Source organism: Leucoraja erinacea, chromosome 1, assembly GCF_028641065.1.
Source record: "Leucoraja erinacea ecotype New England chromosome 1, Leri_hhj_1, whole genome shotgun sequence".
Taxonomy (NCBI): Eukaryota; Metazoa; Chordata; class Chondrichthyes; order Rajiformes; family Rajidae; genus Leucoraja; species Leucoraja erinaceus.
In genome coordinates this window covers 7,512,422-7,527,617 of record NC_073377.1, presented here as the reverse complement: position 1 = coordinate 7,527,617, position 15,196 = coordinate 7,512,422, and the positions used below count along the sequence as shown (strand labels likewise).

Sequence of the window (15,196 nt, the reverse complement as noted above, 5' to 3'; positions counted from 1 at the left end):
TCCGCTCCCCGATGGGCCGCTACGGCGACAAGTGGCAGTTCGCCCACAGCCCGAGCTGTGCGACCCCAAGAACAAGGCGTACCTTGCACACCATCAGCTTCTGCCCATACGGGGAGCGTGTTCCTCTGGAGTTGGAGCGGGGCTGGAGTTGCTGATCTGGGATCTCCGTGCTTGCAGTGGGCCTGGGGGTCGGTGTCCCGATGAGGGGGCACAGCTCGGGCTGTGGGCGAACTGCCACTTGTCGCCGTAGCGGCCCATCGGGGAGCGGCTTCTGGCGGTCCTGATGTCTCCGGCCAGTTTGCAGTTTTCCTCCGCAGTTGGAACGGGGCTGGGCTGCTGCTGGCTGTGGGTCTCTGGGATCTCCGTGCAGTGGGCCTGGGGGTCGGTGTCCCGTTGGTCCTGACGTCTCCGGTGACTGGCACTGTATGCTGGCATCGCCGACATGAAGACAGTGCAAAGCCCCCGCGCCGGTGCAATGGGCGGGGAGCTGGAGAGGGGAGGGAAGGGGGCACACACATGGCCGGGAAGCAGAGGGGTGTAGGTGGGGTGAAACTGAAGGGAGCGACAATCTGCTGCTCCGTGCCCACTGAGTTAAAAAGTTCCCACGCAAGACTCACGATACACTGTGTATCGTGAGTCTACCGTGGGAACTTTTTAACTCAGCGGGCAGGCAGCAGCATATTGTCAATTATTAGCCCTCCCGCGCAATATACCCCCACCTTCTCTTTTATGAATGGGGATTTAGTTCCCCTTTCTTCGAGGACCGACCTGAGGTTCCGCTGTCACCTCTGCGGGCCGCCCTCGGTGAACGTTTTCAAGGACCTTTCTTCAAGGACCGAAAAAATGTCCGCTATTCGGAGGTTTTCGTTATTTGGATCTTCGGATAAAAGGTCGTGCACCTGTACTTGCATCCTCTCTTAATCAACATATAGAAATCTTGTTATCTGCAATCATTTGTTAGATGAACCTTGGAGAATTGCAGAAGCATTTATCATTTTGTTTTCATTGCTGAGATAACCTATTTGCAGTTTATGTTTGGAGTCCTGATTACATAATTTGATGCGAATGTTAAATTATCTTATAAAAACAGCTATTTTATGTTAAAACAAATAGGCTTGTGTCACACATTGTTTCGTTAATTCCAGGGCATAAATGAATCATTGATGATAAAACACTAAAACACTTCAATTTCACCTAATCACATATTTAGAAAACAAACAGATGATCATACATAGAAAATAGGTGCAGGAGTAGGCCAATCGGCCCTTCAAGCCTGCACCGCCATTCAATATGATCATGGCTGATCATCCAACTCAGTATTCTGTACCTGCCTTCTCTCCATACCCCTTGATCCCTTTAGCCACATCTAACTGCCTCTTAAATATAGTCAATGAACTGGCCTCAACTACCTTCTGTGGCAGAGAGTTCCAGACGCTCACCACTCTCTGTAGCTGCAGTTCATGCCATCTATTATACTTGCCACGGTTTCAATAACATTTCCCAAACTTGTAGCCTCTGCAAAATGTCCTCAGGGTGCGTCTACTTTGAAAGAGTTCTTCTCTTTCCATGGGGTTCTGTGAGCCCCTCTCACTGCTTCCCCACTAACTCCTGCTGCTCGCCTGCTCCCCTTGTTTCTTTTCTCTCCCACTATTCTGCGCCCCTTCCCCCTCTTCCACCCACCCCACCCAATCCCCTTCCACTGGCTTCAGTTTATTACTCCTCCCCTTATCTTACACCCTTGTCTTTTTTTCATCTCAAACCTTTGTCCACCCATCTGCCAATAAAAACTCATACCCCCTGTCAATTGTCAGTCCTTGTCCAGCCACAACTTCTTTTGTCAGCTCCCCTGTTACCTGCCTGTGGCTTCCAGAGATGCATTCTGAGTCGTTGAGTTACTCCAGCACTTTGTGCCTTTATGGCTTCCTCTATGTTGACAGACAAGGCCAATGGGTAGAGGTGGACAAAATTCAAGTACTGAAGTTCCACATCATTCGTACATAGGAATATAGTCATTCCTTGATAAACACTGGGTTTAAATTCTGGGTCTCCCTAATTAATTACGTTGCATCATAAGGACACAAGAGGGATAAGTGGTTCAAGAAGGAGCTTGGAAATGGGAAATATACGCAGCAAATGATGCCCGTGACCCATGATTTTCACATTATGACTAATTTATAGTTTCAATGGAAAGGACCACATTCAACAGTGATACTGATAAACCTGGGTATGTTGTGGAATTACACAAGTCGAAAATTAGGAATATGTAATGGAATGGGATAAATTAGAAAGATAAGACAAAAAGCTGGAGTAACTCAGCGGGACGGCAGCATCTCTGGAGAGAAGGAATGGGTGACGTTTTGGGTCGAAACCCTTCTTCAGACTGGATAAATTAGAAACTTGAGAATGAGTTGGTTAGAATACACAAGTAAGCAAAAATTGGCTAATGAAATTTACCATGAAAATAAACGTGAAAAAAAAACACATGCTTTAAATGTTGAGGCGAAGGCATTGTTCAAAACAGAAAAACAATGCAAACAGAAAGTAACTAAAAAAGGACTAAAATATGCACGGAAGAATCTGTGATCAAATATGCAACTTTTGCCATACCACTTTTTGAGTACTGCCTTAAGATGTGGTCACTAAGACACTAGTCATTCAAGCACTTGAGGAAACAAGAAAGAGCCAGTTGTCAAATCACACAATTATAGAATCAAATTACCATGGTATAGTATACCCGAGAGACTGAGTCACGGCCTGGTAAGGCAATTCTAATACACAGGTAGCAAGAAGCTGCAGAGAGTGGTCGACTGTGGTCCATAGCAAGCACAGACCTCCTGACCATCTACTGCCTCAAGGAGGAAGCATATATGATCAATGATTCCCACTATCCGAGCCATTCCGTCTTCGAGCTGCTACCATCGGACAAGAGGTAGATAAGTCTAAGTTTAGGAATAGCTACTTTCCCAGCTATCAGGTTATCAAGACAACCTACACAATTCGAATCCTGCCTTGTCAGTGGAACACTACAGGTCATCTCTTGAACTACGATGGTTGTTTTCTAATCATGTACTTTTGCACTAATGACTTGCTTTTCGCAGTCTTTTTCTTTTCACTGTCATGTACAACTTACCCATAATTTATGTCGTGTGTTCTTTGAGTCTATGTGCCTCTGATACTACTGCAGGGCTCTAAATTAACGGTTGCCTGGATGCCAATGGCCACCTAAAGTGCCGGTGGGCAACCTAATGCCGAGTCATTTTGCCTGGCTTGGCAACGCAGATACTGGTTTATACCAAAGATAGACACAAAAAACTGGAGTAACTCAGCGGATCAGGCAGCAACTCCGGAGAAAAGTAACGTGACATTTTGTGTCAGCAACGGTTGTGGGAAAGATGCTAAGTGTGGCGTGACGGAGGGTCAGAGCGAATGTCGGGCCCTGCACAGCAGCAGCAGCGACGGCGGCTCCATCTCCTCCTCCCGCACCCCGCCCAGCCTGATAACGGCCGCTGCTGCCACTCCGCCAACGGCGCTTTCAAAACAGACCCTTGGAGGAGAGAGGTGTCGGTCAGTGGCGGAAGTGGGGGGGCGGAGGATAGAGCGTGGTGATTGGAGGAGGGATACGTGCCAAAACACTCTCGGTAGACCTGCACCGCAGCCAGGACCAAAGATCTTATAGCGGAGCTCCACAATAAGATCTTTGGCCAGGACCGATCCTGGCTCTCCGGCGCTGCAATCGCTGCCGAACCGCCACTGGACCATCCCCGTCCCAACCCGAGAGCCCCCCCCCCCCCGGAGGTGGCTAGAGACGTCGGGAGTCAGACGAGCGCGGTGCCCCCAGGCCCACAGCCAGCGCAGAGAAGCAGCGCTGCTCAAGTCTGCCTGTCCCTGTCTGAATTGAGACAGGGCTGTAGGCGAGACCAAAGATTATAGAGGAGCTCCTCTAGTATCTTTGGGCGAGACAGGCATAGTTAAGCTGCATTTGGCGCTAGATTGAGGCTCTGAAGCCTCGCACGTGTGAGTGTGCACATGCGCGCGCGGCCGCCCAGATATTCTGTGCGTGGTTCCCTCCATATTTTGATTGTGATTTTCGTGCCTGACAGGTGTTGTCCGAAGAGCTTCCTCCCCATCTGCCCCTTCCTCTCTCTCTCTCTTGTACGCCCCCTCCACTCCCCTTATCCCCTCCCCTCCTCAAGTTGGGTACATGTCTCTCACACTTACCCCGACTCCCACACTTTTTTCAGCGCAAAAATTCGACATTTTGGCGGTTTTTAACAAGTAGGAAAGTACGTGTTTTTAGCATTAACAATATATACCGGAAGTGACGGATGTCCTCCAGATGGATTTAGCGGCTCCGCGCGTTGAGCCCTCTGACCCAGTGACCTTTCGTGCAACCCCACTATCCACCTCGTATTGATTCTCCTGCCACTCTCCATCAATCCTACACTGGTCCCCCAATTCATCCTGTACTGACCCCCTCCTTCCCATCCATCCTGCACTGCTCCTCCCCTTCTTCCTGCACTGCACCCCCATCCATCCTTCACAGAACCCCCCATTCAACCCCGCTGACATCCCCCATGCTCTCCCCTCACATTTTTACCTACTCCAACCAACACGCACTAATTCCCCTGCCTCAATCCATTCAATCTATCCATCTATCCACCCTGCACTGATTCATACACCCCCCCTCTCCTCTCCCGACCTTATTGTTCTGGAAATGTCTTCAGAGCTAACATTGACTATGTTTGAAAACGGAATGCAATCAAATGTGTTTTAATTCCCAATGTTATTATTTGTTTTAATCCATAAAGATGGATTAATTAAATTGTAAACACGTGAAACATTAAAACCGCAGTGTTCGATTGTCACTGACACGTTATTACAGAATTCATTTTAACGGTAAATCAATGCTCTATATATGGAGTATCAGTACTGTAGTTATTTAATGAGCAACATTCACAACTATACGTTGGATTTATCCAGGGTTTACTTCTACAGTCAGTCATATACATCACAAATTTGGTTGGGAGACATTTCAGTTGAAATTTCAATGTTAATTCTGAAGTGGGAATGATGGAAAAAGCATTTATCAACAATTTTTTTTTTTAAATTGTTGCTTACAAACTGGGTATCTTCATTGCCACAACACATACATCTAATCTGAATGTCCGGTAATGTGGCGTCTTGACACCTTTAAATATATTACCAAAAGAACATTTGCTGCATTTATGTCCTTTGGCCATCTCTTGCTAGTTAGTGTTCAAGAGGGAACTGCAGATGCTGGAAGATCGAAGGTACACAAAATTGCTGGAGAAACTCAGCGGGTGCAGCAGCATCTATGGAGCGAAGGAAATAGGCGACGTCCCAAGAAGGGTTTTGGCCCGAAACGTCGCCTATTTCCTTCCTATAATCCTATATTCCGCCTATAATCCAACCACATTTTTGTTTGGAAGTGGAAAGAAATAATAAAAATTGCATTAATTGCAATGTGTAAAAAGAGTTGAGATACCATATTATAATTTTGCTGCATGTCATTGTGGTATATATCATGTCTTGATTGGTGAATATGTTTGTGACTTTATTTGAAGCAGAAATAATATGTGAATGCTTCATTGAGCATAATTCCGACTGGTAACTACGCACTTTGTCCCGAGCACGCGTCATGCAAGCCATCTTAAATGACCACCTAAACTGTCATTTGGCAACCTAAAAAGCTGCCAAGGTTGCCCGGCTGGTAACAGGGAAAAAAAGTTAAGCGAGAGCCCTGCTAACCCCATTGAGATAATAATCTGCCCCCTTGTTTTTGCCACCAAAGTGGATAACCTCACATTTATCTATATTATACTGCATCTGCCGCGCATCTGCCCACACACTCAACCTGTCCAGGTCACCCTGCAACCTCCTAACATCCTCTTCACAGTTCACACTGCCACCCAGCTTTGTGTCATCCGCAAACTTGCTAGTATTGTTCCCAATTCCCTCTTCCAAATCATTAATATATATGGTAAACAGTTACAGCCCCAACACCGAGCCTTGCGGCATCCACTTGCCACTGCCTGCCATTCTGAAAAGGACCCGTTCACTCCTACCCTTTCATATATGACATCTTGATTGGTGAATATGTTTAGTTTGAGACTTCATTTGAAGCAGAAATAATATGTGAATGCTTCATTGAGCATAATTCCGACCGGTAACTGCGCACTTCGTCCGAGCACATTATCGTACGCGTTAAGCAAGCCGTTTTAAATGACCACCTAAACTGTCATTTGGCAATCTTAAAAGCTGCCTAGGAACACCAGTCAACACTGGCAACAGGAAAAAAAAGTTAAGTGAGAGCCCTGTGAATTTCATTGTACCTGTCCCTCACGGTACTTATGCACATGATAAATTTGACTTGACTCATCATGCCTTAACTGTCTCCTTGACATAGCTGTCCAATTGATCCTCGTTTCTACCCTTCTCCCACACATTCTTTCTCAAGTATTTAACCGTGTTTTTTACTGTTGCCACTGAATCCACTTCAACTAGCCTTCCAGGTATAGGTAGTAAATTAATATGTCATATTTATAAAGGAAAATAACTGGAGCATAAATTCTAACAAGGGTAAACAAAATGTATCAAGAAATAATTTCCATGTTTCCCACTGAGAGTAGGGAAGATTCAAACAAGGGGACATGGCATGAGAATTAAGGGACTGAAGTTTAGGGGTAACATGAGGGGGAACTTCTTTACTCAGAGAGTTGTAGCTGTGTGGAATGAGCTTCCAGTGAAGGTGGTGGAGGCAGGTTCGTTTTTATCATTTAAAAATAAATTGGATAGTTATATGGATGGGAAGGGAATGGAGGGTTATGGTCTGAGCGCAGGTATATGGGACTAGGGGAGATTATGTGCTCGGCACGGACTAGAAGGGTCGAGATGGCCTGTTGCCGTGCTGTAATTGTTATATTATATGGTTATATGGTTTTAATATTAGTCAATTAATTTAATAATGCACCAAGAGTCAAAAACCATGGAGAAGTTCAGCAGGTCAGACAACATTGTTGAAGGAAATTGACAGATGATGTTTCAGGTTAGGACCCATCTTCAGACTGCTGGAGTAGAGGGGACTTCGCTGTTAGAAAGTCAGGGGAAGGAGTGGGGCAAGAGATCTAAAAAGGTATTGGACAACAAAGGGGGACCATTATTTTATAGCCATCAAGTGTAATGCCTGATATATCTTGGATGTACAGGAAAGAACTGCAGATGCTGGTTTAAATCGAAGGTAGACACAAAATGCTGGAGTAACTCAGCAGGACAGGCAGCACCCCTGGAGAGAAGGAATGACATCTTGGAGCTTAGTCTCCTTCTGTCAACATACACAAGTGTTAAATGCATTTGTAGAACAATGCTTGAAATTGGGAGGACTTGGTTCTGTAGTGGAGAAAAGAAAAAAAAATAGGTTGAAAGGTTTGCCGTTTGTCCTGCAGCAGGAGCTTGGTGGAGGTGAAGTGCAATACATCAGCAAGAAAAACAGATAAAAGTGTTTGGGCAATCACACAACCTTGCCAACACCAGTCAACACTGACTGGGTCTGTTAGGGACCAGTTGCAAGCAATCATGAAACAGGTGTGAGATGGAAATAAATTTCTGTAAGGAGACAAATTTGGGGAAAATGCCTCACCGTGATGGTGAGTTTTGAAAGATTAAAATTAGCTATGTGCAGTGTTCAATGCTTTTCTGTCTATTTCTCAGAGTTGACTTGCAATGAAAATCACATCCATAGTGTCCCTGGGTAGATGTAGAGAATTCTTCAGTCACTGAAAAGAAGCAATTGGAGGCAACTGGCAATGACATTCCCTATGGCTATCAACAGGAAAATCTTCCAGTAGTTACCACAAGCAAATAACTGTCCTTTTAAGAGGACAGATGTGTGGTGCGTCTGTCACCGTGATGGTCGGAAACTAGCACCACTGCGTCGCTAATGTTTTCAACGATGATGAAGATGATTTAAGATTATCCCAATAACTGTATCTTGGCCCGTGTACCTTTTACCAGATACGAAAGGTTGTGAACTTTGCTACCATTGCTGAAAATGTAGAATGATCATTTGGGATGACAGTGAGGAGCAACTCAATTTACCGGGGGGGAAAAACCCAAGTTTAAACAGCAGGAGGGGGGCACATCACCTTAACTAATTATCCGCATTATCAAGCACCACCTACGGCAGAATATGCAGATGCTACCCAGGTGTCGGCAAGTCACTCAAAGTGGCAAGAATCTCGGAGATTTCGATATACGGCAAGGAAACATGCCCTTCATCCCAACTTATCCATGCCGACCGAGACGTTCACCTGAGCCAGTCCCATTTGCCTTACATTCCCTCTAAACCTTTACTTTCCCTCTAAACAGCCAAAGTAAATCGTTCAATAAAGTAACATTTTCTTAAAAAAGGTTTTTCATCCATGGAATGTCAGCATTTGTGGCAATCCAGGCATTTATTTTACATCTCTAACTATCTCCAGACAATGTCAGAGTTACTAAGAATCAATAAGCGAGTTCCGTATTCTGACTGCGCATGCCCAGGTCACATGTCATAAGCAAAAAACACTCTCGGCAGCCATGCCACGGCATGGACACAGGCCTGCGCCTCATCTGCAGCCAGGATCGATCCTGAGGCTTTGGCGCGACAATTTCTACCGAACCACCACTGAACCATCCTCATCCCCTCCCGAGTGCACCCCCCACCCGTCCGTCTGGGGGCGACCAGAGACGCCGGGAATCAGACGGGAGTGGCGCCCCCAGGCCCACAGCCAGCGCAGAGAAGCAACGCTAAATCCAGGTCAACTCTGCCTGTCTCGCCGGGTTAACCTACCAGCCCTGCCTGGACTTACAGGAACGACGGCCCAGACTTACAGCCAGCACAGAGAAGCCGCGCTAAATCCAGCTCACCTCTGCCTGTCCCTCCGGTTTACTACAGCCCTGCCTGGACTTGCAGGAACGACAGACCAGGCTTACAGCCAGCACGGAGAAGCAGCGCAAACTCCACGGCTCCGGGCTGGCGTCCCGCTGCTTCTCTGCGCTGGCTGTGGGCCTGGGAGCACCGCTCCCATCTGACTTCCAACGTCTCTGGCCTCCCCCAAAGGACGGACGGGCACTCGGGAGGGAACGGGGATGATCCAGTGGCGGTCCGGCAATGATTGCGACACCGGAGACCCAGGTTTGGTCCTGGCTACAGATGAGGCGCAGGTCTGTGACAATGCTGCGGCACAGCTGCCGAGAGTTTTTATCGCTTGTGACCTTTGACAAATCCCATGACTCCATGTGTTTTTCGGAATACCGAACTCGCTTATTGCAATGTGGGCCTGAAGTCAAATAAATGACAAGCCACATAAGGATGACAGATTTCCATCCATGAATTACAAAAATGAACTAGATGAACAGTTTCACAATCATTAAGGTTAGTAGCTTTTTGGTTCAAATTTAAATCTAATTTAATTCCATTTAAATATTGAATTAAATGTAACTTGTTAATTTAAATATTTTAATTCCCCAATTGTTTGAGAGGGTTTCCTATTTTGCTACCCTTTCATGCGTAACAGTCAACTCAAACTTTATCTCTAAATAAGCACTTTTCAGACCAAACCTCTGGAGAATTTTCCCCTCCCAAGCAAAAGTTCTATTGATGTATGTTCTAATCCGACAAAGTGTCAATACTGCTATTCCCACCATACAACTCACCCACCTTCTGCATCTTGCAATGGCAATTTCAAAACAAAATAATCTATAAACAGATTTCAGTGAAACTACAAGCACAACTATCTGGAAACTACAAAAACAGTAAATATAAAATCATACAATTGATTGCAACATTCCATTTCAATTTAATTGCTCTTAATCACTATTACCAGAAAGCCAGTTTTCAAAACAAAATCAAAAATGTCCACCCTACCTCAGATCACCACATACATTGTTGTCCTAATAAAATTGTACAAAACTTATGAACCAGGAAATGGCCAAGAATTTCATTTGACAACACATTGTCAGTCCCTTTCCAATAAGCTAATCTATGCCTCCTGCAATAATTTGACAAATGGTTCTCTTTTATTTAAAAGGGTGTGATTCATCTTTTATATAATTTGTATGTTCTTTGAACCATCAGACAGGATAAAGTTGTATTTCAAAGGGAGGAAAAGTCAATCGTCCACTGTCATTGGCTTTTCCAATATTGTCATTGGCTTTTCCAAATATTTTCCATCAGACTAATATTTTCATTCTAAACAAATTATAATATAATACTCACTAAAATGGCAATTTCACGATGGTTAACACAATTTTGGACCAGGACATAAAATCACTTAAACTTTGCTGTTATGGTTTGGACAATATCATACGATTCCTTCAATGGGTTATTGCAACACAGTCCTGCAACATAATGATGCATTCATAGCCTGTAAATATAAGATTTAGGCAACTAAGACAAACAAATCAAGGTTACAAATACTAAAGTGAACTACACCACTTGCCTCCCTGCAGTGAGAACAGCAGTTCCAGTGTCAAGGCCAACATTTAAAGTTGTGTTTAACATAAGTTAGGATACATTCTACAACGCAGCAGAGCACCCATGCATCCGAATCATAAAACCTTGACCACGACAGCCAGTAAATCTCTCGACTGGGAGGGTTTCCGAAGTTACCCGAACATGACTGCTTGCACACGGTGCGGCTTGGCTGCCAACCACAGCTTCGGAAACGGATTCGAAGGTGAAACGGCGCTGGAAGCGATTTATTTGTAAAGGAAGCTTCCTCGCATTTAGTAAACGACATTTGAGAATCGGGCTCCAAGAACCAGACTATGCAGGAGAACGGGACGGGGTTGGGAGTAGATTGCATGGCCAGCGAATACAACGTTAATTCCAGTTCGTCATGGGAAAAGTGAAGTAAGACTTCAATTAATAATAATAAAAATGAAAACAGATTCTCACTTACTATCTGGCTTATAGGAGGGGAGGGGGACAGAGAAACAAGATGGGTAGAAATTGGGGGGGGGGGTGGATATAGTTAAAAATAGGGAGAGGAATGTGGTTAGAAATAGGGGGGGGTAATAGTTAAAAATGGGGGGGGAGATATAGTTAGAATAAGAAATAAGGGGGGGGGAAGGGAAACGTGGGTGGGAAACATGATTAGAAATGGGGGTCAGAGAGAAACGTGGTTAGATATGGGGTGGGAGGAAATAAAATGATTAGAAACGGAGTCTTTGAAGTGCAAAGGTGTTTGGTGTGGTCTCCACAGAGATAACCACGGGGTGTTGCTGCCCAGGAGTCCACCTGGCCCTTTCTCCCTCAGGCCGAATCCGCCCCGCCATCCCAGCACCGTGTCAGGATGCAAGAGTCCCCCCCTCCTCCTCCTCCCTCTACTCCTCCTCTCATCCACACCACGCCCGGCCACACAAACCTGGATAATCTTCAACACAAACAGAGCAAATTCCAGCAACCATTTATATATATTTTTCTAAATGGGAGGATTAAAAAAAAAAAAAAACCCTCCGCAACCAGAAGCTGCGTATAATTGAAATCAAAACCTGGCACGGCAATAATTTTTATAAAGAAACTGCACCAGGATCGAGAATACATATAAAATGAAACGTATCCTCTCCCCACACACACACACACACACAAATATCCTCAATATTTTCCAACTCACCAGGGAGGGTGAATTCCAGCGATCCCGCATCCGCCGTCTCTCTCTCTCTCTCCCGGTTCGTCTCTCGCTCCCTCGGAAAGGTGGGGAGGGGTGCAAGCCTACTGCGTTTATTTGTTTATTTCTCCTCTTCCCGACGCAGTCGCCGTCCGTGCCTCCTCTTTCCAGAACGGTGTGAGCCGGTCTCCGTTCGTGCCTTCTTCCCCTCCTCCTCCTCCTCCTCCGTCGTTCGCCTTCAGCCGGGGCCCCGCAGCCCAGCCCGGCCGCCGCCCGACTGCCTCAGTTCGGCTCGGCCTCGGCCCCCCACTCACTCACTCACTCTCTCCCTCTCACACTCACACACAGGAGAGCACGCGCACACGCTCGCTCGCTCCCGCCGTCTCCCTCTCCTCTCCCTCGCTCGCTCGCTCGCGCTGTGCGTTCGTCCACCAACGGCTCGTTTGCTCGAGCCCCCAACCGCCGCCGCGGCGCGCGCTCTCTCTCTCTCTCTCTCTCTCCCTCGCCAGCGATCTCCGCCGCCTTCCCGCTGTTTCTCCTCCACCTCCACCTCGCAGCCGTCGCCGCTCCTACTATCCCGCCGCCATCTTCGTTACATAACTCGAACGAATGAATTGGTTAAAACAAATGCACAGGGAGGGAGAGGGAGAAAGAGAGAAGGCTGGGAATAAAAAAAGGTCGACGGGCGGGGGGGGATAAAACTCCACTCTCTTTCTTTCCATTCATACGCCACCCGCAGGACTCTCCCATTTACTGCACGGGTCTCGTCCCTTCCTTCACCACTCCTGGATTGGGATGACTCGACTCGACTCCCATGGGGGTTGCAGTTGGCAACATTTCTGGATTGACGAGGAGAAGATTCGTTTTACCAGTCAAGAGAGTTGCGAGATAATGAAGGGGTTTGGACACGCTAGAGACAGGAAACTTGTTCCCGATGTTGGGGGAGTCCAGAACCTGGGGCCACAGTTTAATAATAAGGGGTTGGCCATTTAGAACGGAGACGAGGAAAAGAGTTGTGAATCTGTGGAATTCTCTGCCTCAAAAGGCAGTGGAGGCCGATTCACTGGATGCATTCAAAAGATAGTTAGAATGAGCTCTTGGGGTAGCGTAATCAAGGGATATAGGGAGAAAGCAGGAACGGGGTACTGATAGTGGATGATCAGCTATGGTCACATTGAATGGCAGTGCTGGCTCGAAGGACCTACTCCTGCACCTATTGTCTATGTACTATGAATGAGATTCATGGATTCCCTACCTTTAAAAAAATAGAGCTGTATCTTAAATCCTCTGGGCAATGGATGGAGGGTGAGTAATTTGCAGAATCACAGACCAAATAGACAGACACAACTCAACTGGTTCTATGGATGTAGCGCATTACAGAGGAGATCCCCAAATTGTTTCTTAATGGTGAATCATAAAACATAAACAATATTTTTTTCCTCTATCCATGTCTACTGCCTATTTATTACAGCAATCCCGAGGGACTCAACTTCCTGGTTTCTTCCATCTGCCGAGTCTCCGATCTAACCTCTGTTTCCTCTTCTGTTACTTGGCCTCTATTTTCCCTGCATGTTTTTGAAGATACAAAGCATTTGGAAGTTAAGTGTTTTTTTTTAATCAATAGACTTTTAATTTGGAGAAAAATTGAACGATTTGAAATTCCTTTGAAAGCAATGAATTTTTAACAACAAAAAATGTTGGTCAGCTGTTCATTAAAATGTAATACTATTTGAGCAGTGGACCTGAAGTTCGCCCTCCTGCAAAGGACTTTAGCCATTCTAACTGCATGAGTGTATGTATGATCATGTGGTTGTCCCATGTATTCAAATCACGTGTTAGCATAAGGTTCCATGGTGCCTGCAGGTAGTGGATAATTGATAAAGTTTAAGTCACATTTTGAGGTTTTAAATTTTGGAGAAATAATCCACAGCAACACGGCAAGATCCCACCATGAGTGTTTGAGAATTTGATTCTGTTTAAAGTATCATAAAATACTGGTTATACAAATTAAGTTTTAACTTTGCTATAAATCACAGCTAGTTCACTCTAGGGAAGAACAATTGTTCCTCTTACCCATGTTGTCTTGGCAGTATAAATATATGAAGTGCTTTAAAATCTCAAACAGCATTGCACAAAAGGGGAAACGAGATATAGACGATGATTACTCCAGCTTTTTGTGTACATCATCGTCTATATCTCTCGTTTCCCTTATCCCTAGCCAGTCTGAAGGAGGGTCTCAATCTGAACCGTCACTCATTCCTTCTTTCCAGATGCTGCCTGTCTCGCTGAGTTACTCCAGCTTTTTGTGTCTATCTTCGGTTTAAACCAGCATCTTCAATTCCTTTCTGCACATTGCACAATACGGAGTTAACACCAAGTCCAGGCTTCTTGTGAAGTGAGGTTAGAAAACATGGCATATCCAGACAAAGGCATACATTCATTACATTGTTCCGTTTTAAGTCATACTTTCTGCTTTGTTTATATTCCTGTCAGGAGTAACAGCTGATGTTATATTGTAACGTTTTTCTAAATCAAATATCCTAGAGGGTTTTGCATTTATCTAGACATCTGATCAGAAATGGGTGATAAATTATGAAAATCAATTAATTACCAGGTCAAAGTAATGGCTTTTGAAAGAAAGGAAAGAACCGATAGCAATGCAAAACTATTAAGATAATTTAAAAATACGATGACAAATGTTATGACTTCCCCACTAAGTTTGTGAATAAGATTGATGGCATGACCTTCATTTGTGCCTTAAACTTCCTTTATTCCATGAAGGTCATGGGTGAATGCAAATAAATTCTGAATGTCTGAAGCAATAAGTAATCGATTATAGCCTTGGCGATTTCAGACAAAGGAGGCAAATGCAAAATGTAAATCATGTACACCCGTCAACTCCTGGCAAGCTGTAAATAAACTTTCCAATCTATTATGCACTAAAACATTTACACTTTTATGGGAATATATTCCTATACTGTTTTATATAATGTATTGAACATTTCTGTACATGTATAACCCATCTTACATTTCGTAATATTTTTTGACTCACTAATGTCAGTATTTTCATATCCTAATTTTTAATTGAAATATCCATGCAACAAGTTCTATGCTATCTTGTCATAATATTCACAAAATATTCTAAGAGTGTTTCCTGGTTCTTCTTCCTCCTTGTGTCCGGCCATCTTCCATATCATGTCTTTCCGGTCAGTCAGTTGACGGTCGGTGGGTGCAGAATTGGCTACTTCAGTCAGTCACTGTGGTACAGTTTCTGTCAGAATTGCCTGGGATGCGCCACGTGGAGGCTTCTGCTTGCATCCCGTTTCCTGGTTAATTTTGAAAGTAATTATTTTCTCCTGATTTTCTGTATCCATAATCCGAATTAATCAAAATGGTAAAATTAGAGAAGTGACCAGGCAATCTGCTGTATATTGAGTATAAGAGTCAGGAGATTATGTTGCAGCTTTATAAAACTTTGGTTTGACCACATTTGGAGTAGAGTGTGCAGTTCTGATTGCCACATTTCA

The 15,196-nt window shown here is 44.9% G+C and overlaps 1 protein-coding gene across 6 annotated transcripts in view; it reads right to left on the bottom strand.

Annotated features, from left to right (window-relative positions):
- LOC129703520 (receptor-type tyrosine-protein phosphatase alpha-like) overlaps positions 1-15,196 on the bottom strand; it is a 240,343-nt gene that overhangs the window by 150,863 nt on the left and 74,284 nt on the right. Inside the window, exons 1-2 of one of the 6 annotated variants that reach the window (XM_055646178.1) lie at positions 11,676-12,337; positions 10,277-10,424 (exon numbers count right to left, since the gene is read on the bottom strand). The gene's annotated coding sequence lies outside the window, so the exon portion shown is untranslated. Of the gene's footprint in view, positions 1-10,276; positions 10,425-11,675; positions 12,339-15,196 lie in introns of those variants that run through there. The other 5 variants (XM_055646099.1, XM_055646254.1, XM_055646339.1 and 2 more) reach the window with 5 other exon arrangements.